Source organism: Grampus griseus (genome assembly GCF_964374135.1).
Source record: "Grampus griseus genome assembly, chromosome: 12".
Classification (NCBI taxonomy): Eukaryota; Metazoa; Chordata; class Mammalia; order Artiodactyla; family Delphinidae; genus Grampus; species Grampus griseus.
Window position 1 is genome coordinate 81,873,185 of NC_139006.1, and position 19,934 is coordinate 81,893,118.

Genomic DNA, 19,934 nt, shown 5'->3' on the forward strand with positions numbered 1-19,934 from the left:
TTTCAGGTGTACAGCAAAGTGATCCAGATTTTTCAGATTTTTTCCATTATAGGCCATTACAAGATACTGAACTCTTTATGGATTTTAAAATGTGTATGTTTAATTATGAGAAAAACCCTGTTGATTTTTTAAAATTGGAGTTTGCTTTAGATCAAGTCTGATATATTTATGAGTCTTTCTATCTAAGGACAGGGCATATGTCTCTATTATTCAAAACCTTCTTGTGTATGTCCTTCAGTGACGTTTATTGTTTCCTCCATAAAAGTCTTGCCCATACTTTTTAAGATTTACTCCTTTGCATCTTGCAGTGTATGCTACCACTTTTGGGGCCTTTTTTTCCTAATAAATTTTGCACTTGGTTATTACTTGTTTATTCTAAAGCTATAGCTGAACTCTTTAGTAGTTTTGCTTGCATTTTTAATGGTGAGACATTTCCTACAAATAAGGAATTTTGTAGAATCATTATCTCTAACTTTCCACTTTTTATACCACTTACTTCTTTTCCTCTCTGTAACTGCATTTGTTAGGTGCCTGATACAAGGTTGAAGAAAAGGAGTGTTATTAGTTGTCCTTGATGTGGGGCATTCTTGTCCCTGACTTAAGTGGGAGTGTGAGTTAATAGCTTAAGCTATATTGAGTGCATGGGAGAGAACTTTTTATTTTTCTCAGCCTTGCACTGTGGTGGTGAGACACGTAAGAAGAGACACATAGAAACACACTGCTGGGAATTCCCTGGAGATCCAGTGGTTAGGACTCTGTGCTTCCACTGCAGGGGGCACAGGTTTGATCCCTGGTAGGGGAAATAAGATCCTGCATAGCCACGCAGAGACAAAAAACAAAACAAAACAGAACAAACAAACACAAAACACTGCAAGGAGGGCCTCTAGAAAAATCGTTTTTTGGCACCTACTGAGATGGTGATCTCAGGCTACCTGTATGAAACAGCATGTGACTTTTAAATTTTATTTATGTATTTTTGGCTGCGTTGGGTCTTCGTTGCTGTGTGCGGGCTTTCTCTAGTTGCGGCGAGCGGGGGCCACTCTTCGTTGCGGTGCGCAGGCTTCTCATTGCGGTGGCTTCTCTTGTTGTGGAGCATGGGCTCTAGGCACGCAGGCTTCAGTAGTTGTCGCTCGCGGGCTCAGTAGTTGTGGCACACGGCCTTAGTTGCTCCGCGGCACGTGGGATCTTCCCGCATCAGGGCTTGAACCCGTGTCCCCTGCATTGGCAGGCGGATTCTTAACCACTGCGCCACCAGGGAAGCCCCAGCATGTGACTTTTTAATACCCACTGGTTGCTCATGATAATGACATTAATATGTGAGCACTTTACCCAGAAAAAAGTGGTAGACAGGGCTTCCCTGGTGGCGCAGTGGTTGGGAGTCCGTCTGCCAATGCAGGGGATGCGGGTGCGTGCCCCGGTCCGGGAAGGTCCCACATCCCGCATGCCGCGGAGCCGCTGGGCCCGTGAGCCATGGCCGCTGAGCCCGCGCGTCCGGAGCCTGTGCTCCGCAGCGGGGGAGGCCACAACAGTGAGAGGCCCGCGTACCGCAAAAAAAAAAAAAAAGTGGTAGACAGTGTTCATGAACTTGGAGGGAGGGAAGTGAGTATTTCCCTGCGCCGTGGGAGGGGACCGTGGGCTCGTGTTGCTCTGCATCTGAAGCGAGATGGGGAAAGCAGCCCAGGATGCTCTCCTCTCTCGTGGTCTCTGAAAAGAGGGGACGTGGTTAAGCCCATGAGAGGCTAATGGTGCCTAAACCTTCTCCATAATATTTTAAACAGTGAGTTGGAGCTTAAAACACATTTGTTTTAAAGCTGAGGCCTGTATAACTTTTCAAACTTCAAAATGAGCTTCTTTCAAAACATGCTGATCTGGGTCCGTAATGTAATTTGAATGTTTACAATATAAAATTATTCAGTCTATTATAGACATATAAGTATAAACAAAATTTCCTTCTAACTATAATTTCTCAGCAGTCAATGATAGTGTCATCAATACGATTTTTGTCCAGGATGTAATGTCCTGCTGAAGCTATTACGCATCAGTTCCTTAGAAGATGCAAATGTAAACGAACATCTCTTTATGTCAGAAATAGCGAGGTTCCCCCAACCAGATCGCTTCCAAGGCAACTGCAGTTTGCTGCTTGACCAACAGACAGGAGTCCAGCAAGTCCTGACTCTTTGCTTCTGTCCACACTGAAGAGACTAGCACCCTGAGGAGAGAGAGGATTTGAAGAAGGGCTCCCACTACCATCTTATACTCTTTAGCTCAAATGGGCAAGTCTTCCTTGTGAAAAAAGAAATCAGAAAGAGCTTCATGGTGAAAAGAAAGCTTTCCAACCACTGATTCCAGGGGAGAAGCTGTTTCTTGCCCAATGGCATGAATTATCTCTTCCAGGCTTCTGTTGTCCCTGGGACGCCCCTGGGGCAGACTTGAACTTTTAAGAAACCGTGTTTCCTCAAGAAACCGTGTTTCCTCTGCTCTGTCACGAGAACCTATTCTGGCTGTTCAGCTGAGTCAAAGCGTAGGACCCTGCAGACGGCTATTTCAAGCCACTGGCTTTCGCTTCTGTCTGGACTGTTTCTTCATCTTTATCCTCAAAATCCTATCCGCTCGTCAGTCTGTGCTCAAATATAGGTTTATCCTTGAGGCCTGGAAAGGCTTCCTCCCCTTCACTAATTTTTATTTTCTCATTCCCTCTCTCTCTACCCCTCCTGGCTGTTCCACATGATATGTTTCTACCTCATTTTTGAGGAGCAGAGCAAGGGCTTTGGAGGCAGACCTCGGTTCACATCCCTCTCTGAGTCTCACTGCATGGACCTGATGGGCAGCTTTCTCAGTTTGATGGGCCTCCATTTCCCATCTATGAAACAGGGAAAATAATGCCAATGTCACCATATTTGTGAAAAATGAGATATGCATAGGAATCATTTGATATGGCATCTACCAAACAGCTGGGCCTCAATAATCTATTCTATCCCTCCTTTTTTTTTCTTTTTTTAAAATTGAAGCATAGTTAATTTACAATGTTGTGTTAATTTCTACTGTACAGCACAGTGATTCAGTTATACATACATATACATTTTTTCATATTCTTTTCCATTATGGTTTATCATAGGATCTGTTTTATTTCCACTTAGCTGCTGATTGTTTAATAACATTTTGATTCATGGATGTTGAGACTGCATCTTATAAAACTTTGTATCCTCCTGAACCAAAGATAGTGTCTTGGGTGTATCAGGCAGTCAGTAGGAGTTGTTGAATTAAGCTGCTCAGAAGAGAAACAGAGAAGAAATAAAAGGAGATAAACTCACAATGGACTAAAGACTTAAATGTAAGATCTGAAACCATAAAACTCCTAGAAGAGAACACAGGTGGAACACTCTTTGACATAAATTGTAGCAATATTTTTTGGATCTGTCTCCTAAGGCAAAAGAAATAAAAGCAAAAATAAACAAGTGAGACCTAATTAAATTTAAAAGCTTTTGCCCAGCAAAGGAAACCAGCAACAAGACAAGAGAACAACCTACTGAATGGGAGAAGATATTTGCAAACTGTGTGACTGATAAGGGGTTAATATCCAACATATGTAAACAGATCATACAACTCAACATCAAAAAAAAAGAAAACAATTAGAAGATGCGTAGAAGGACCGAATAAACATGTTTCCAAAGGGGAAATGCAGATGGCCAACAGGTACATGAAAGGATGCTTAACATCACTGATCATTGGGAAAATGCAAATCAAAACCACAATAAGATATCGCCTTACACCTGTCAGAATGGCCGTCCTCAAGAAGAACACAAATGACAAATGCTAGGGAGGGTGTGGGGAAAAGGGAACCCCGTGCACTGTGGGTAGGATGTAAATTGGTACAGCCGCTGCAGAAAACAGTATGGAGGTTTGTCAAAAAAAAAGAAAAGTAGGAATAGAACTACCATATGACCCAGCAATTCCACTCCAGTGTATATATCTGAAAAAAAGACACTAATTCAAAAAGATACATGCACCCCAAAGTTCATAGCAGCCTTATTTGAAATTGCCAAGATGTGGAAGCAACCTAAGTGTCCATCTACAGATGAGTGAATAAAGAAGATATGGTATACACACACACACACACACACACACACACACACACACACACACACAATGGAATACTATTCAGCCATAAAAAAGGAGTTAAATTTTGCCATTTGCAGCAACATGGATGGACTTGGAGGGCATTATGCTGCATGAAGTGGGTCAGACAGAGAAGGACAGATGCTGTATGATATTACTTGTACGTGGAGTCTAAAGAATACAACAGACTAGTGAATATGACAAAGGAGAAGAAGACTCATGATATAGAGAACGGGCTGGTGGTTACCAGTGGGGAGAGGGAAGGGGGGAAGGGCAGTGTCAGGGTAGGGCGTTAAGAGGTACAAACTATTAGGTATAAAATAAGCTACAAGGATATATTGTACAACACGGGGAATAGAGCCAATATTTTATAACAACTTTAAATGGAGTATAACCTTTAAAAATTGCAAATCACTATATTGTACACCTGTAACTTACATAACATTGTACAGCAACTATACTTCATTTTAAAAAAAGGTACATAATCAACATTCTGGATCTTCACTTCTTACTCTTCAATTGAGAAGATAGCAGCAGGTTTCAAGGTCTAAATACCAAGGAGTATTTTAGACCAGGACTACTGTGTACGGAGCCCTAACAATTCTTATGCTACCTTATTACCAGAAAGAATCTCAGAGCCACTGTGACCTCACCTAAAAGCCTTAAAATTCTGTCTCCTTTTCTTGTGCTACATAGGACTAGTGGTATGACTGGCAAACTTGTTATAAGATCTATAGGATAGATACTGGTAGTATATCAGTGCTGATTTCTTGTTTTTGATAATTGCAATGTGGTAAGGCAGGTATTTGGGAAGAGAGGGTTATTATGTCTCTCACTCACTTTCCAATGCTTCAGAAAAAACATACTGTGCTTAAGACAGAGAGAGACTGATGGAGCAATCGTGATAACATGTCAATATTTGGGAATCTCCTTGAGGGCTCTGTGGGTATTCTTTGTACTAGTTTTACAACTTTCCGGTAAGGCTGAGATTATCTCAAAAGAAAGAATTGAAAACAATAGCTCTTTGAGAGTATATGTTTGCATCTTACTTGACCAGGTGAGGGAGTTACCAAACCAAATTATAGTTCTCCCGCTTCTTCCTAAAGGAAATGCTAATTATGACATTGGCTAAGCCTGATTCAAAACTTTTGAGACAGTCAGCTCTTCAGGGTCTGAGGCATTTCTGCTGCTCACCTGCTGTTTGAGTCCCACCATCCCTTATCCTGCTTAGATGGAGTGTCATCCTGGAGTTTGTTCTACACCGATCAGGGACAAGTACAGAGGCTTTGCTTGACCAGCAATGTCTGAAGTGGGTGCATTCATGGAGCTGGGGACACGGTCACCTTGGAAAAGACCAGCTTTGACAAACAACGCTTTAACGACACGCTTGCTTAACGGACTAGCATCGGGCTGGATTGTTTTCCAGAGGACTGGTCAGAATTGTTTGACTCTGTAACAAACTTGTACTTGGGTGGGGGGGGGGAAGAAATAATGCTATAGATTTATTATATTTTTATGAAGAATAAAAGATAAATATTGGAACAGCTGTTTGCAAAGGCGGACTAAATTATATGTTTAACTGTAAATAAAATTGGCTTTTCTATAATTTTCCTTACAATATTACTAGTCTGTCAGATTTCCCTTCCATAGCAAACAGAGGACTCTGGGAATGACATTAGGAGGTCACTGCATGCCCCTAAATCGTGGTCCAGCTAGAATTCAAGCATTTCTGCCAGACCCCTGGGAGCAGCCTTTTTTTTTTTTTTTTTTTTTTTGTTTTGTTTTTGTTTTTTTGTTTTTTTTGCGGTACGCGGGCCTCTCACTGTCGTGGCCTCTCCCGCTGCGGAGCACAGGCTCCGGAGGCACAGGCTCAGCGGCCATGGCTCACGGGCCCAGCCGCTCCGCGGCATGTGGGATCTTCCCAGACCGGGGCACGAACCCATGTCCCCTGCATCGGCAGGCGGACTCTCAACCACTGCGCCACCAGGGAAGCCCGGGAGCAGCCTTTTTGATGGGCAGCTCCAGACAATAAGGGAGAAGAGATTGGAGTCAAACTTGGTGTGATAGAGACACCCCAGATTTGTAGATGAGAGGATTTCTAATTCAGCTGCCAACGGTCCCTCACTCGCGTCCTCATCCATTAATCTCGGGGCCTCTCCTGCCTTCTCCACACACACCCTCCACCAGGTGCGGGTCTCACGTCTGGGGACCAAAAGCAGAAAGGCTAATTTTACAGATCTGGGAGTGGCATTGGGAGCATAAGGAAGCGCTTTGGGGAACCAACCTAGAAGCGTGACCGAGAGGGTGTGTGTGTGTGTGTGTGCGTACGCGCGCGCTCACGGCATCATCGGACAGCACAGCACATCACAGCGTGTGTGCGCCGAGGGCCAAGCATGCTGACATCTCAGGGATGCTGGTGAGATCTCAGCCAGGCAGTGACTTTGGCACAGGGGATGACTCGACACGCCGGGCACCGGCGCTCTGGGATTCCTACGTGGCATCGCTGCCATGCACCGATGGCATCAAGGAGCTTCCTATAACACCCTGCATAGGAAGGGAGCCAGAGCTGAGGAAGTCACCACGCTGGCAGCTCAGGGATCTGTTCTTGATTACCTGCGAGACAGACGCCTTCTGGAGATTTGCAATTTTGAGAGAGACCGATCCTGCAGTAACCAGCGCAGGACGAGCAGAGAAATAACTCATGTACTACTGCTGTAAAAAACCCAAATGAGGGCTTCCCAGGGGGCGCAGTGGTTGAGAGTCTGCCTGCTGATGCAGGGGACGCGGGTTCGTGCACCGGTCCGGGAAGATCCCACATGCCGGGGAGCGGCTGGGCCCGTGAGCCATGGCCGCTGAGCCTGCAAACCCCAAATGAAATCCACAATGAACCTACATAATCCACATGTGGGTTAATTGGCAGATTATTTGCATTTCTTACCTTGCTAACTTATAAGGATTGTTATTTTTTTAAATCTCAATTTAAATATATACATTAAAATAAATTTTATTTGATTGCCACAATCGTACTCTAATCTGATATTCGTCAAAGCAATGCAGAGATTCTGAAGCTGGGGTGCACATCAGAATCACCTAGAAAGCTGTAAAAATACATATGCCTCGATCCCATCCTGAGAAAGTCCGATTTCAAGATTTGGGATGAAACCAACATAGCTATAGTTAAAAAAAATTTTTTAAGGAGATTTTAGGATTCATTTCCTTGTTGAGTACTAACAATGTAATCCTGTTACATAATATAAAATAATATAAAATGTACAATTATAAATGTATGATACTTATACTCTACTTAGATAAAGCCTATAGTTATGATAAAATGTAACAGGTGAATCGTAAAAGGAAATCATAACTGATTATATAATACCGTCTTGCATTGTATTGCCGTTTTTATCTTTTCAAAGCCCTTTACAACCATTATCCTGATTTGTTCCTACAGCAATCGCAAAAGAGAGGTGTGAAAAGTCTTTGGGCTGTTCCTTGGAAAAGAGACAATGATGGGGATGAGGTAGCGACCCAGGGAGAGTCTTCCCGGAAAGGATCCAGGTAAGTGCGTGTCCCGAGCTTACATGTGCGGATCTGAACGTACTTCTGGTGTTTAGCAGAGATTGCCCAGTAACTACCTGTCTGTTTGTGCTAAACTCTTTTGCAGGAGAATTATAGCCGTTATAGTTAACTGCCTTTTTAGCATTATGCTCTGTAATTTAAAAGTATTTCCCAAACCCCTACACCTGTAGCCTCCTGCAGTCTCCGCCTGATATCTAACATCTTTTGAAATCTATTCCCTTAGGATTCTACTCACAAGAGCGCCTGGTCCAGTTCTGCCAGATGGAAACCAACTTGCCCAGGTAATCTCCATTTTCATTAGAAAGTCCAGAACTAATTTAGGATAAAGCTTTGCCCATTTAGTGTACGTTAGTCCTTGTTCTTTTTTTTGTTTTGTTTTTGTTTTTGTTTTGCGGTATGCGGGCCTCTCACTGTTGTGACCTCTCACTGTTGTGGCCTCTCCCATTGCGGAGCACCAACTTCGGACGTGCAGGCTCAGCGGCCATGGCTCACGGGCCCAGCCGCTCCGCGGCACGTGGGATCTTCCCGGACCGGGGCATGAACCCGCGTCCCCTGCATCGGCAGGCGGACTCTCAACCACTGCGCCACCAGGGAAGCCCAGTCCTTGTTCTTTTAAGATGATTTAGATGTATCCACAGGCCCATCATTTTTCCTGTTAGTTGTGTGGCTGACATAGATACTCTTATCACAGTGCTTGCATGTTACTGAAAATGTTCCCATAGAATAGAAGTTAAATGTGACTATGATTTATAGATTTGCGGATGAATATTTTTGGATTCAACGTATTCATTTCCCACAAATGTTTCTAAAAGAAAATAAATCAACAGAGATTTTGAACAATGGATATCAAATCAGAATTGCAAGGGAATAATCATCTTTTCATCTTTATTAAATTTTACAAGCATTTGGCTGCATATAGTTTTGCTTCCATTGGCATTAAAAAGTCATGGCACTCAACTGGTATCATTTTATGTACATAAATCAGAACAATCAACGATATATGATTATTTGCTACTTCTTTGTATAATCAGTGAAAATTTAATAATTCTACTTCTAAGAGGAAGGGTTAGTATTTCTTTGTAGAAACAATAAAATTATGTTGCAGCTGTAGGGCATAAGCATACAGTTAAGAGAAATATTGCCCCCGGCCCCCCGATCTGATCCCCGATAAGACCTGCTGATTCTCCCTCCAAGTGTCTAGAACCTGTTTCCTTCTCTCCATCTTCTCAGACATCGTCTTCCTGGACTACCACCCAAATTCCTAACCACATCTGGGTCTCCCTGCTTCTGCTCTTGCTGAATCCCCACCCCATCCATTTATACAACAGACAAATGATTTCTTTCCCTGTAAATGCAAATGGGATCATGAGTCTTCTCATTCACTGATTTCCCATCGCACTTGGGATCCATCTGAACTTCTTCAGACCCAGGATTTTCTTTCCTTCTCACTCACTGTGGTCTATCCACGCTGGCTTTGGTGTCTGTGACCCAAAATGCTCGCTCACAACTCTTGGCCTGAATGGCCTTTGGTGTGTCCACTTAAATGTCACTTCCTCCTAGAGGTCTTGTCTGGTTGCTCTGCTGTTTTCTTTGCGAGCCTTTATCACGATGTGTAATTGTATTTTCACACATTTGTTTGCTCATTTAACACAGCTCCATGAGGGCTGGGATCTCTCTGTTCTTGTCCAGAGCAGTGCATGAATGAATACCCAAATGTTTCAGATAAGCGTGGAACTTGGGCAACATGGATGAATCAAAATTACACAACATATCCCAAAACTGGCCCCAATCATCCCAATGGGATTTCCCCAACAAGTTCATTGTAATTTTTTGTCCCTGTGTTCGAGGTGATCTCTATTCTTCTTCACTCTTGCATTACTTTGTTTAACTCTTCTAATCTTAGAATGAAGACATTGCAAATGTTTCTGCCAATACTAATCTCTGAGTTTATTGTTTGCAGTAGAGCATTTATTTTTTTATTTTTACCAAGAGATGTTATGAGTGTGTGCCTGACCTCTTCAGTTACAGAGTAATTAAAGGCATGTTTTTTTCCTTTTCCTTGGCACTGAGCTCTCGGTGAGATTGAATATATGTCTATATACCTATAGATAGATATTTGAGGGGATGCATGTAATTTGTATACATATATTCCTCCCCTCCCTTAATTTCTCTTATTGCTTTTGAATGAGGAGGGTCCAAGCTAATTTTTGCATGAAACATATATTTTTAACAAGTTGATTTTTTTTAACATGCTGTAACCATCTGTCAGTCAATAAGTCTAAAAATCAGATATATTGAAATTAACATTCTTTTAGAAGAAAATGTAGTCATTTCGTGTAAGACCTTTATACCCCCAAAGGGACTTAGGGTAATTTTGCTTCGAAGCAACACTGACCCCCTGTGGCCAGGGAGTCTTATTAAACAGTTTTTCTTTTCTTTTCTTTTTTTCTTCTTCTTTTTTAAACCAAGTTTACCTTTCTTTACCAACTTTTCCCTCTAATAATTTCTCTATCATGGAAATTTTTATTTTCAAGCCACAAGGTTTATTTTAACTTAACTGTGATGGTATGGTCAATCTATAATTCTCGCTCACCAAGGCAACAGTGAAGAAAAGACCCTCTTCTGTCACTTGTGGGGCCGGTGCGGGGCTGTAGAGCCTCAAAGTGCAGGAGGTATGGTATTCGGAGTCTGGTCGCTCTAAGTATATGGTTATTTCCCCCATTTACTGCACTTTTCTCCTATTCCTTCCATTCAATAAATGGGTCAGTCTTATTTATCTCATGAAAACCTTGGAGTCAGCTCTTCTTTAGTTAGCTAAAGTTCATTATTCTCACGCCCCATCAATTTACTTTTCAAAATACCTTGTGTCCGAGTCTCTTCCTCACTTGCATTTTCACCACCTTTGTCTTCAGCTTCCTTGAAGATGACAGTAGCCCCCTGAGCGCCTTCTCTTGATTTTAACTCTTTTTTAAAAAAAAATTGAGGCATAATCAACATACAGCGTTATATTAATTTCAGGTAGACAACATCATGATTCACTATTTGTATACATTGTGAAATGGTCATCACAACGTCTAGTTAACATCCATCACCATCCATAGTTACAGAATTTTTTTCTTGTGATGAGAACTGTTAAGATTTAGTCTCTTAATGACTGTCACATGTGCATTACAGTGTTATTAACTCTAGTCACCATGCTGTACAGTATGTCCCTAGGACATTTATTTATAGCTGGAAGTTCCCTTCACTCATTTCATCCATCCCCACCCCCCGCCTCTGGCACCCACTGGTCTGTCCTGTTTCTCCTCTTTCGTCACGCTCCACTCCTTGGAAGAGCTACTCCACGTGTTGTCCGAGGATCAGCTGTTCCTTCTGGGTCTGTGATAACGTCAGGCAGCAACTGAGAGTAAGAATTTCAAGGGCTTCCCTGGTGGCGCAGTGGTTGAGAGTCCGCCTGCTCATGCAGGCGACACAGGTGCCCCGGTCCGGGAAGATCCCACATGCTGCGCAGCGGCTGGGCCCGTGAGCCATGGCCGCTGAGCCTGCACGTCCGGAGCCTCTGCTCCGCAATGGGAGAGGCCACATCGGTGAGAGGCCCGCGTGCCACGAAAAAAAATAATTTCAAAATGTTCATGATCATTTGACAGAGTAATTTTGTGTATATTTGAATCTGATAACAAAAAAATTGGGTTTGGGGGGTAGTCATTGCCTTTTTTTATTCCATGTTCTAGACATTATTTTGGTTGTATTTTATTGTCTTTTGTAGCAGCCCTTCCTTCTTAGGCTGGAAACAAACCAGCCCTTCGCTACATGAGGTTCGCAGAACACTGTTCTAGTCTAGCCCACTGGACTAATCCCTCTTCATCATCCTTTTTTAGGGGTTATTTCCTTACTCAAAGATTTCCATACACTTATTTCACAGTGTATCACTTCTAAACTGTCCCTAGGATTTCTAGTGAATTTTAACTTCAGCGTCAGGAAGAAGCTGTCCAATCTTCTTCTCAAGTCAGTCCCTGGGCTCTCAGGGACCTCTGTGCAGACGCTCCTTCAGTTCCGTTCTTTCTTTGCTTATACTCCTGAGCTGCCCACACCTTGGATCTAACCTAGCATCCCCTTCTTTCTCTGTGACCCATCCAAATGGGACCGTTGCTTCTAGGTCCCCTACATGTTTACTTCCTGCTTAGAGTTTCCTGTTGTCTCAAACCTTAGTCATCTTCCTGTCCAGTCAGTTCCCATGGCAACCATAACGCCAGGTCTTACATTTTTGGAGGGCCTCTTTGTGCAGCTGTTGCTCTCTGCACCTGTGCTTTCTGTGCAAAATCTCCTGTAATCCTCAAACTAGCCCTGCAGGGTAGTTGCTGTCTTCATCCCCATTGTATGGGTGAGGAAACCGAGAAACAAGGTGTTAAGTCTCATTCCCAAGGTTGCAGAGGTTGTAAGAGATGGAGTGTCCATAACACCAAGTCTAAATTGGGTTTTGATCTCTCTGCGAGATAAGTATTATGAACCCTCGTTTAGAGAGGGCCACGGAAACTGGTGCAGAATGGATGTGAACCCATGTCCGTTGTATCAGTTTCCTTGGGCTGCTGTAACAAATCATGACAACCTGGGTGGCTTAAACAACAGGTTTATTGTCTCAGAGTGTTGGAGGCGACAAGTCTGAAGTCAAGGTGTTGAAAGGCTCCTGGAGACTGCAGGAGAGTCTGCTCCATGCCTCTGTGTCTCCCAGCTTCACGTACCAATGGTTGCCAGCAAGCCTTGCATTCCTTGGCTTGTAGCCACATCACTCTGATGTCCACCTTCATGTCCACACGACCTTCTCTTCTCTGTCATTGCTCCCTGTCCTTTCTCTTGTAAGGACATCAGTCACTGGATTTAGGACGACCTCCTCTCAAGACCCTTAACTTCATTACAAGTACAAAGACCCAATTTCCAAATAAGGGCACACTCACAGGTACCCGGATTTGGGGACATGAACATCTCTTTTTGGAGAACACGATTCAACCCACTACAGGGTTTGTCTAACTACACAACACACATTCTTTCCATGCCATGCTGCCTTGTGTCCATCGCTGTCGTATTTGATGACATGCTCTCCAGACTTGCAGCTGTACGTTTCACAAGGCTTGGTTTTATTTCAACTCTTGGTGCTTCAGGACCACGCTTTATACACCGTCTGCTTCCCCTCAGTGCCTCTCACAGAGCAGTATGTAAGAAAGTGCTCAGGAGGGAATGGCTGGCATCAGAAAGGATGCAAGAGCTGTCCTTGGAATTCTACATCACAGCCACAGAAAGGTAATTGACATCTATGGACAAAGCCATTCTTGGGTGTAAGCACATGAGTGGTATCCCTACACACAAACAAGGAAGCGTGCTGGAAGTCCTGGGGCAGGAACCCATAATTATTGAGCTTCTACTACATACTCAGCCGTGTCACCCATTTTACTTTATTATTATTTGATTCATACTCAGTCCACTAAAGTTCACAGCAGTAGGGGGGGAAAATGAAGCAGCTAAAATAGGTAAATTGCAGTTGATTTGGGGATACTAGGTTAAGGCTAACAAGACTGAAGAAAACAAATTTTTGTGGCTCATTTTGAAAAATAATTCTTGAAAAATAATCGAATCAAGGTATCACAGGTCATATCAATCAAATAAATGCTTTTATTAAAAAGACAAAACTTTGGGACTTCCCTCGTGGCGCAGTGGTTAAGAATCCACCTGCCAAAGCAGGGGACACGGGTTTGAGCCCTGGTCCAGGAAGATCCCACATGCCACGGAGCAACTAAGCCCACAAGCCACAACTACTGAGCCCGCATGCCACAACTACTGAAGCCCGTGTGCCTAGAGCCCATGCTCCACAAGAGAAGCCACTGCAATGAGAAGCTCGTGTACTACAAAGAAGAGTAGCCTCCACTCGCCGCAACTAGAGAAAGCCTGCGTGCAGCAACGAAGACCCAACGCAGCCAAAAATAAATAAATAAATTTATGTATATATAAAAAAAAGACAAAACCTTAGCACTGAGAGAAGCTTCGTTTTGTATTGTCACTCCTGGGAAAGCTTTAAAGCTAAATCATAATGAGGCTTATAACGTTTAGTCCTCAAGTCTCAGCGATTCTTTCTTTGGTGACTTCACTTCAGGGCAGGTTAGGAATAGTGGAATTAATTCTGAGCACAGCAAAGCCTGACTCAGACTTTCAGAACTCGATTTGCAGTTTAAAACTTCGTTTTTTGTTTGTTTACTTTTGTTTTTCACTTAGGCCTTGAGAATGTAATGGGAAAAGACAGCACTTTGAACTGAAACGATATGCAGGGTAATTGGAGCCTGGCTGGTGTGGGCCAGGGGTCCCCGTGAAAGACTCCCCACCCTCCCCCCCAGGATACTCAGCTTTCCAGCTGTTTTTAAAGTGGATTGTTCCCCAAAGAGAAGGAAGAGTGAATATATCTCAAGTGTAATGATCTGTTAAAAAGAAGCAAAGACTGCCTGTTTTTAAATGACTAAATCTGTGATGAGAAAATAAGATAAGGGAAGGCCTGGTATTCCCTTAGGTTTGCCTGTTTTCAGGCGTGATGCTCTATTTCTGGATACATGTTCTTGAACATATCCTGTTTTAAAATCCCTCCCCTCCTCTGTGAATTGTCCAAGTTCATCCTGATATCCCAGTAGGGTGGAAATGGGAAGATTGTTTCCTCGTGTTATCTGCGTGGCCACGGAAGGGCTCTTGTTGGTTTACCAACAGCTCCCCCTGGTGGCGCTTCTATGCATTTCATCATTCTAAATAGTTTAAAAATCTCAAGGACAGGATGAGGCTAAATTTGACTTACAAACAATATTTTACTTAGGTTTTCAAGTTGTTGATTTAATTACTCTTCTCTCCTGCTGTATCTGTTGGTTCTGCCTGTCTAAGGCGGGGGAACTGGTCTTCGTTATTAAATTTAGGGTTGAAGTCTGTGGCTTGGAGTGGACTGGGCCTCAGGTTCACGTAGGGTTCGAACACACGTTATTAAGTGACCACTAGGTCAGTGGCAACAGTCTTGCCAAACCCTTGCACCTGCCTTGTTTTTAAACCTTTGAGTAATTTAATTCTAAAATACACTTTTTCAAGACTGAAGTATTTTTAATTGTTGTTATTGTTATTTCAAGGTATAGTATTCCTTTTATCTTTATTTGAACTCAGACTTTTTCACCCAATCCAAAAATGGGCAGAAGACCTAAACAGACACTTCTCCAAAGAAGATATACAGACTGCCAACAAACACATGAAAGAATGCTCAACATCATTAATCATTAGAGAAATGCAAATCAAAACTACAATGAGATATCATCTCACACCAGTCAGAATGGCCATCATCAAAAAATCTAGAAACAATAAATGCTGGAGAGGGTGTGGAGAAAAGGGAACACTCTTGCACTGCTGGTGGGAATGTGAATTGATACAGCCACTATGGAGAACAGTATGGAGGTTCCTTAAAAAACTACAAATAGAACTACCATATGACCCAGTAATCCCACTACTGGGCATATACCCTGAGAAAACCATAATTCAAACAGAGTCATGTACCAAAATGTTCACTGCAGCTCTATTTACAATAGCCCGGAGATGGAAACAACCTAAGTGTTCATCATCGGATGAATGGATAAAGAAGATGTCACACATATATACAATGGAATATTACTCAGCCATAAAAAGAAACAAAATTGAGCTATTTGTAATGAGGTGGATGGACCTAGAGTCTGTCATACAGAGTGAAGTAAGTGAGAAAGAGAAAGACAAATACCATATGCTAACACATATATATGGAATTTAAGAAAAAAAAATGTCATGAAGAACCTAGGCGTAAGACAGGAATAAAGACACCGACCTACTAGAGAATGGACTTGAGGATATGGGGGGGAAGGGTAAGCTGTGACAAAGCAAGAGAGTGGCATGGACATATATACACTACCAAACGTAAGGTAGATAGCTAGTGGGAAGCAGCCGCATAGCATAGCACAGGGAGATCAGCTCGGTGCTTTGTAACCGCCTGGAGGGGTGGGATAGGGAGGGTGGGATGCAAGAGGGAAGAGATATGGGAACATATGTATATGTATAACTGATTCACTTTGTTGTAAAGCAGAAACTAACACACCATTGTAAAGCAATTATACTCCAATAAAGATGTAAAAAAAATAATTAAATAAAATGTATATCTTGTGCAATACCTTATAAGATCACACTCCACTTAAATTCTGTGTGAAATTATTTGGAAATTAAGTTGTTTGAATGAGAAATTCATATATGAGAGGTATAGACTCAGCAAATGACGGCTACCCTAGGCTTTACATCTCTTTTTTAAAAAAAACCCTCCATGTTTTAAGTCAGAGCAATAAAAATCAGAATTAACCCATTTTACATGAGAGGAACATCTGGTTTTGAGCTTTGCTCTACCTCTTGGTATTCTGGTGTTCTCATGACACTGACATTAAAAATGCTGCCTGACAACTTCTTCCTTTTGGCCATCATCTTACTTTCCTATCACTATGACCACTTTTCCATCTGTCTGTCAAGCTTTTGCCTTATTTGAATAATATAGATTAGGCGGTCATTCAGAGATCATTTAAAATATAGTTTTGCCTAGACTATAGTACGTATTTTACTCAATGACTGCTTAGCTGTAGAAATAATCAGATCTAGGGCAATTAATTTAGAGGCCCAGGACTTATCTGTGTGTGTGTGTGTGTGTGTGTGTGCGCGTGTGTGTGAGCAAGCATGCTTATGTGTATTTAAAAATCATGTTGGGTTTACATGTGTTTTGAATGTATATTCTGAGAAACAATAGAATTTCTTCTAGAAGCAGTAGGTATCAGGTTCCTTAAACGTCTATCATCAGTTTCTTTCTCATCTGGGCCATAGTTTTTTAAGTGATAAGGTTTTAAGATTTTAAAGCTACTTCAACTTGTATTATCTAGCTCTAGTTACTCTAAGAAGTGCTTTGGATTTGCCCTATTGTTTTAGTATAATTAGCTATAACACCTACCGTAACCTCTATCTTTCATAGAACATTTAATATACTATCTGTGACCTTCTGACTTTGGAACTATAAGATTTTGCATCCCTGATTTATTGTCTGTGATGACTGTATTCTTTTATGAAGAAAAATCTTTGAAAGAAATTTCTAGAACTTTATGAAACTTTGGGTCTTCTAACTAGTATAAGCTTTGCTTGCTTGCATATTTATTTATTTAAATTGTGGTAAAATTCACATAATATAAAATTACCACCTAAACCATTTTTAAGTGTATTCACATTTTTATGCAACAGATGGTTAGGACTTTTTCATCTTTTATAAAACTGAAACTATACCCACAACTCTCTCCCTTCCCCACCCCGCCATGTCGGGGCTTTTTTTTTTTTTTTTTTTTTGCGGTACGCAGGCCTCTTACTGTTGTGGCTTCTCCCGTTGCGGAGCACAGGCTCCGGACGCACAGGCTCAGCGGCCATGGCTCACGGGCCCAGCCGCTCCGCGGCATGGGGGATCTTCCCGGACCGGGGCACGAACCCGTGTCCTCTGCATCGACAGGTGGACTCTCAACCACTGCGCCACCAGGGAAGCCCGGGGCTTTATTCTTTATGGACCTCACAGACGGAGGACCAGGCATGGAGGAGTAGGGCAGTGACTCAATAAGGCAGCTGCTGGGAGAAAGGAGAGAATCAGGTGATGCTAAAAGAAGCCAATTTACATTATAATCAGTCTCTTGCATCCAACTCCTGTCCATGGAAAGCAAATTAATCTTATCCTACTGGTTAATATACCTTAACTATTTTTATGAACCCTCCTTCCCTTATTGTCCCTCGATTTTGATGATTTTTAATAATCCAATTTCATATATGAGGGAAGAAGACACAGTCTGATTTGTGCTAGACAGCTTTGATTTTCTTAAAAAACTTCAATATTTAAAAGCGCTTTCTAAGAAGTGTTTAAAAATATGAAATACATGGAATTCTGAGGCCTGATGAAAAGAACTTAGGTTTTTTTAACTCCTTAGAAGAGAAACAGTCCCAGGGACAGTGTCTCTTTTTTGTCCATATGCCTCTGTGAATGATGGGAGGCTGCTCCTTCCGTGTTGCTAATCCACTGGCCAGTTCTCTCTCTTCTCTTTCTTGAATATGGCTGAATGTATAGCAGCAGCCAATAAATATTTGTTAAATGATGAAATAAATAAATAGAAAGGACAAGTTATACGAGAGCAGCGAAGTGCTATGGAGAAAGAAATAGGAATCCGTTCTTGCTTTGGGTACATAACCGGGACCAGGAACTGCATGTCTCCTTCCTCACCCCACTTTCAAACAATAACGCTAAGCAATATATGCTCATATGCCACTGAAGACATGGCACTAGAGGAAGGAATAGAAGAAGAATGCATCTGGAGAGGAGCAACCCTAAGAGCTGGGTGGAGGGACTTCCCTGGCGGTCCAGTGGTTAAGACTCTGTGCTTCCACTGCAGGGGACACGGGTTCAATTGGGGAACTAAGATCCCACAAGCTGCTTGGCTTGGCCAAAAAATTAAAAAAAAAAAAAAAAAAAGAGTTGGGTGGAAACAGCAATGGGAGGGAAGGTAAGTCATGCTAGTAACTTCCAGAAACAGTGGGCATGGGTGGGGCAGAGGTGGGAAGTTGGTCATGGAGGGAGAGGTGATAAGAAAGCAAGAAACACATTGGCTCTTATTGGTCTAAGAACTAGAATGGTTGAACAAATGCACATAGCGACATGAAAAACAGTCTGCTTCGTATTGCTAATTTAAAAAGAAGAGTAAATTACTTCATTCAAAAAACGTGCTTTAAATATAGACAAAATTCCAGCAAATTGAATGGCGCTCTCTTCCTTCTCATTGTGAAAGGTCACAGCGGTTGTAATTCCAATGTCCCATTACCAAGCACCGTCAGCACAGCAAAGTGGAATCAACTGAATTTCAATCTCAGGCATTTGCCTCACCTTTAACTAGCTTTGGTATGACTCACTGCGATTTTCTCATCAAAAAGCTAATTTGGGGAGCAAAATGTCAAGAAAAGATGAAAAAGAAGAGCCCGGTTTTGTGGAGGCTGGGATTTTTTTTTTTTTTTTTTTTGCATTTGGGCTTCACTTCTAAGCTACTTGTCAAGTCAGTCACCCACAGAAGCCTGTCTGATGTTTTCGCTGCGCTCTGAGGAAAGAGAAAAGATAGAAAGACAAGCATATTTGTTCATTCCCTAATCTCAAATGTAGGGTTAACATTCTGTTCCAGACAATCCCGAAATTTTGACCTGATGATTCTTCAAAGAAAATGTTCATTTGCATGAGCAGACTTGACATAATGAACATGGAGTCTGGTGGCTCCTTACCCAGTTGTCCTGCAAGAAAAGAAATCCTCTTGGTAGGTGAAATCTAGGGAAGGAGGGAAAAAAATAGATTTTCATTCTCTGGCCTGGTATTTCTGCTTTTTTGCTACAGAAGAGGAACAATATATTTAGTCCTCTGAATGATCATAACGAAACCATCAGCAAATTCTGTGATCAGGCCGTATGAACAGGTGTCCAGTGCAGGGCGATTTCCCAGAGGCTCTTGGTCTAAGCGTCCTGGTGTTTCAGGAACACTCACATCCTAGAACACACTCTGTAGGTCCAACTAGATCCCTCCTGTCACAATCTTGGAAAATCTTTTCTTATTGAATCAACACGAAAATTACAGAATAGTAATCCAATTACCTTTTTATTCTCGAAAAGCCAGACTTCTTATCCAGAAGCCAGAGGCCTTATCTGTCTTCTGGGACTTTAACCGTATTTGCTGTCCTGTTTGACCCTATGTCTAAAGGCTGCCCTTGCCTGTGAGCAAAGATAGGAGCTGGGATCACAGTTATTTATTTTTACCGTGTTATTTCAAGAAATTATTTTGTATTTACGACTGATCTAGTCTACAGATGAACCAGAGGATGGCAGTTTAAAAAAAAATATTCCAAACGTTCGATTTTTTTTCCCCAGTCTAGACAGTCATTATCAGCTGGTATTAAGAGTGCAAAATAGTAACAAATCCAGAGGGATGTAAAAGGAGGCGGGGCGTGGCTTCCCTCCCCCAGTGTGGTCCCTGCAGCCAGGCCAGTGGTGGGGTTGGTGGGGCGCACCTGACTGCTCACTTTGGGCCCAGCACCCTCTGAGAACAAGCTCCCAGGCAGGAGGGCTCCTCACAAGGTGTGTGTGTTGCTGAGTGCGGGGAGCAACACCTG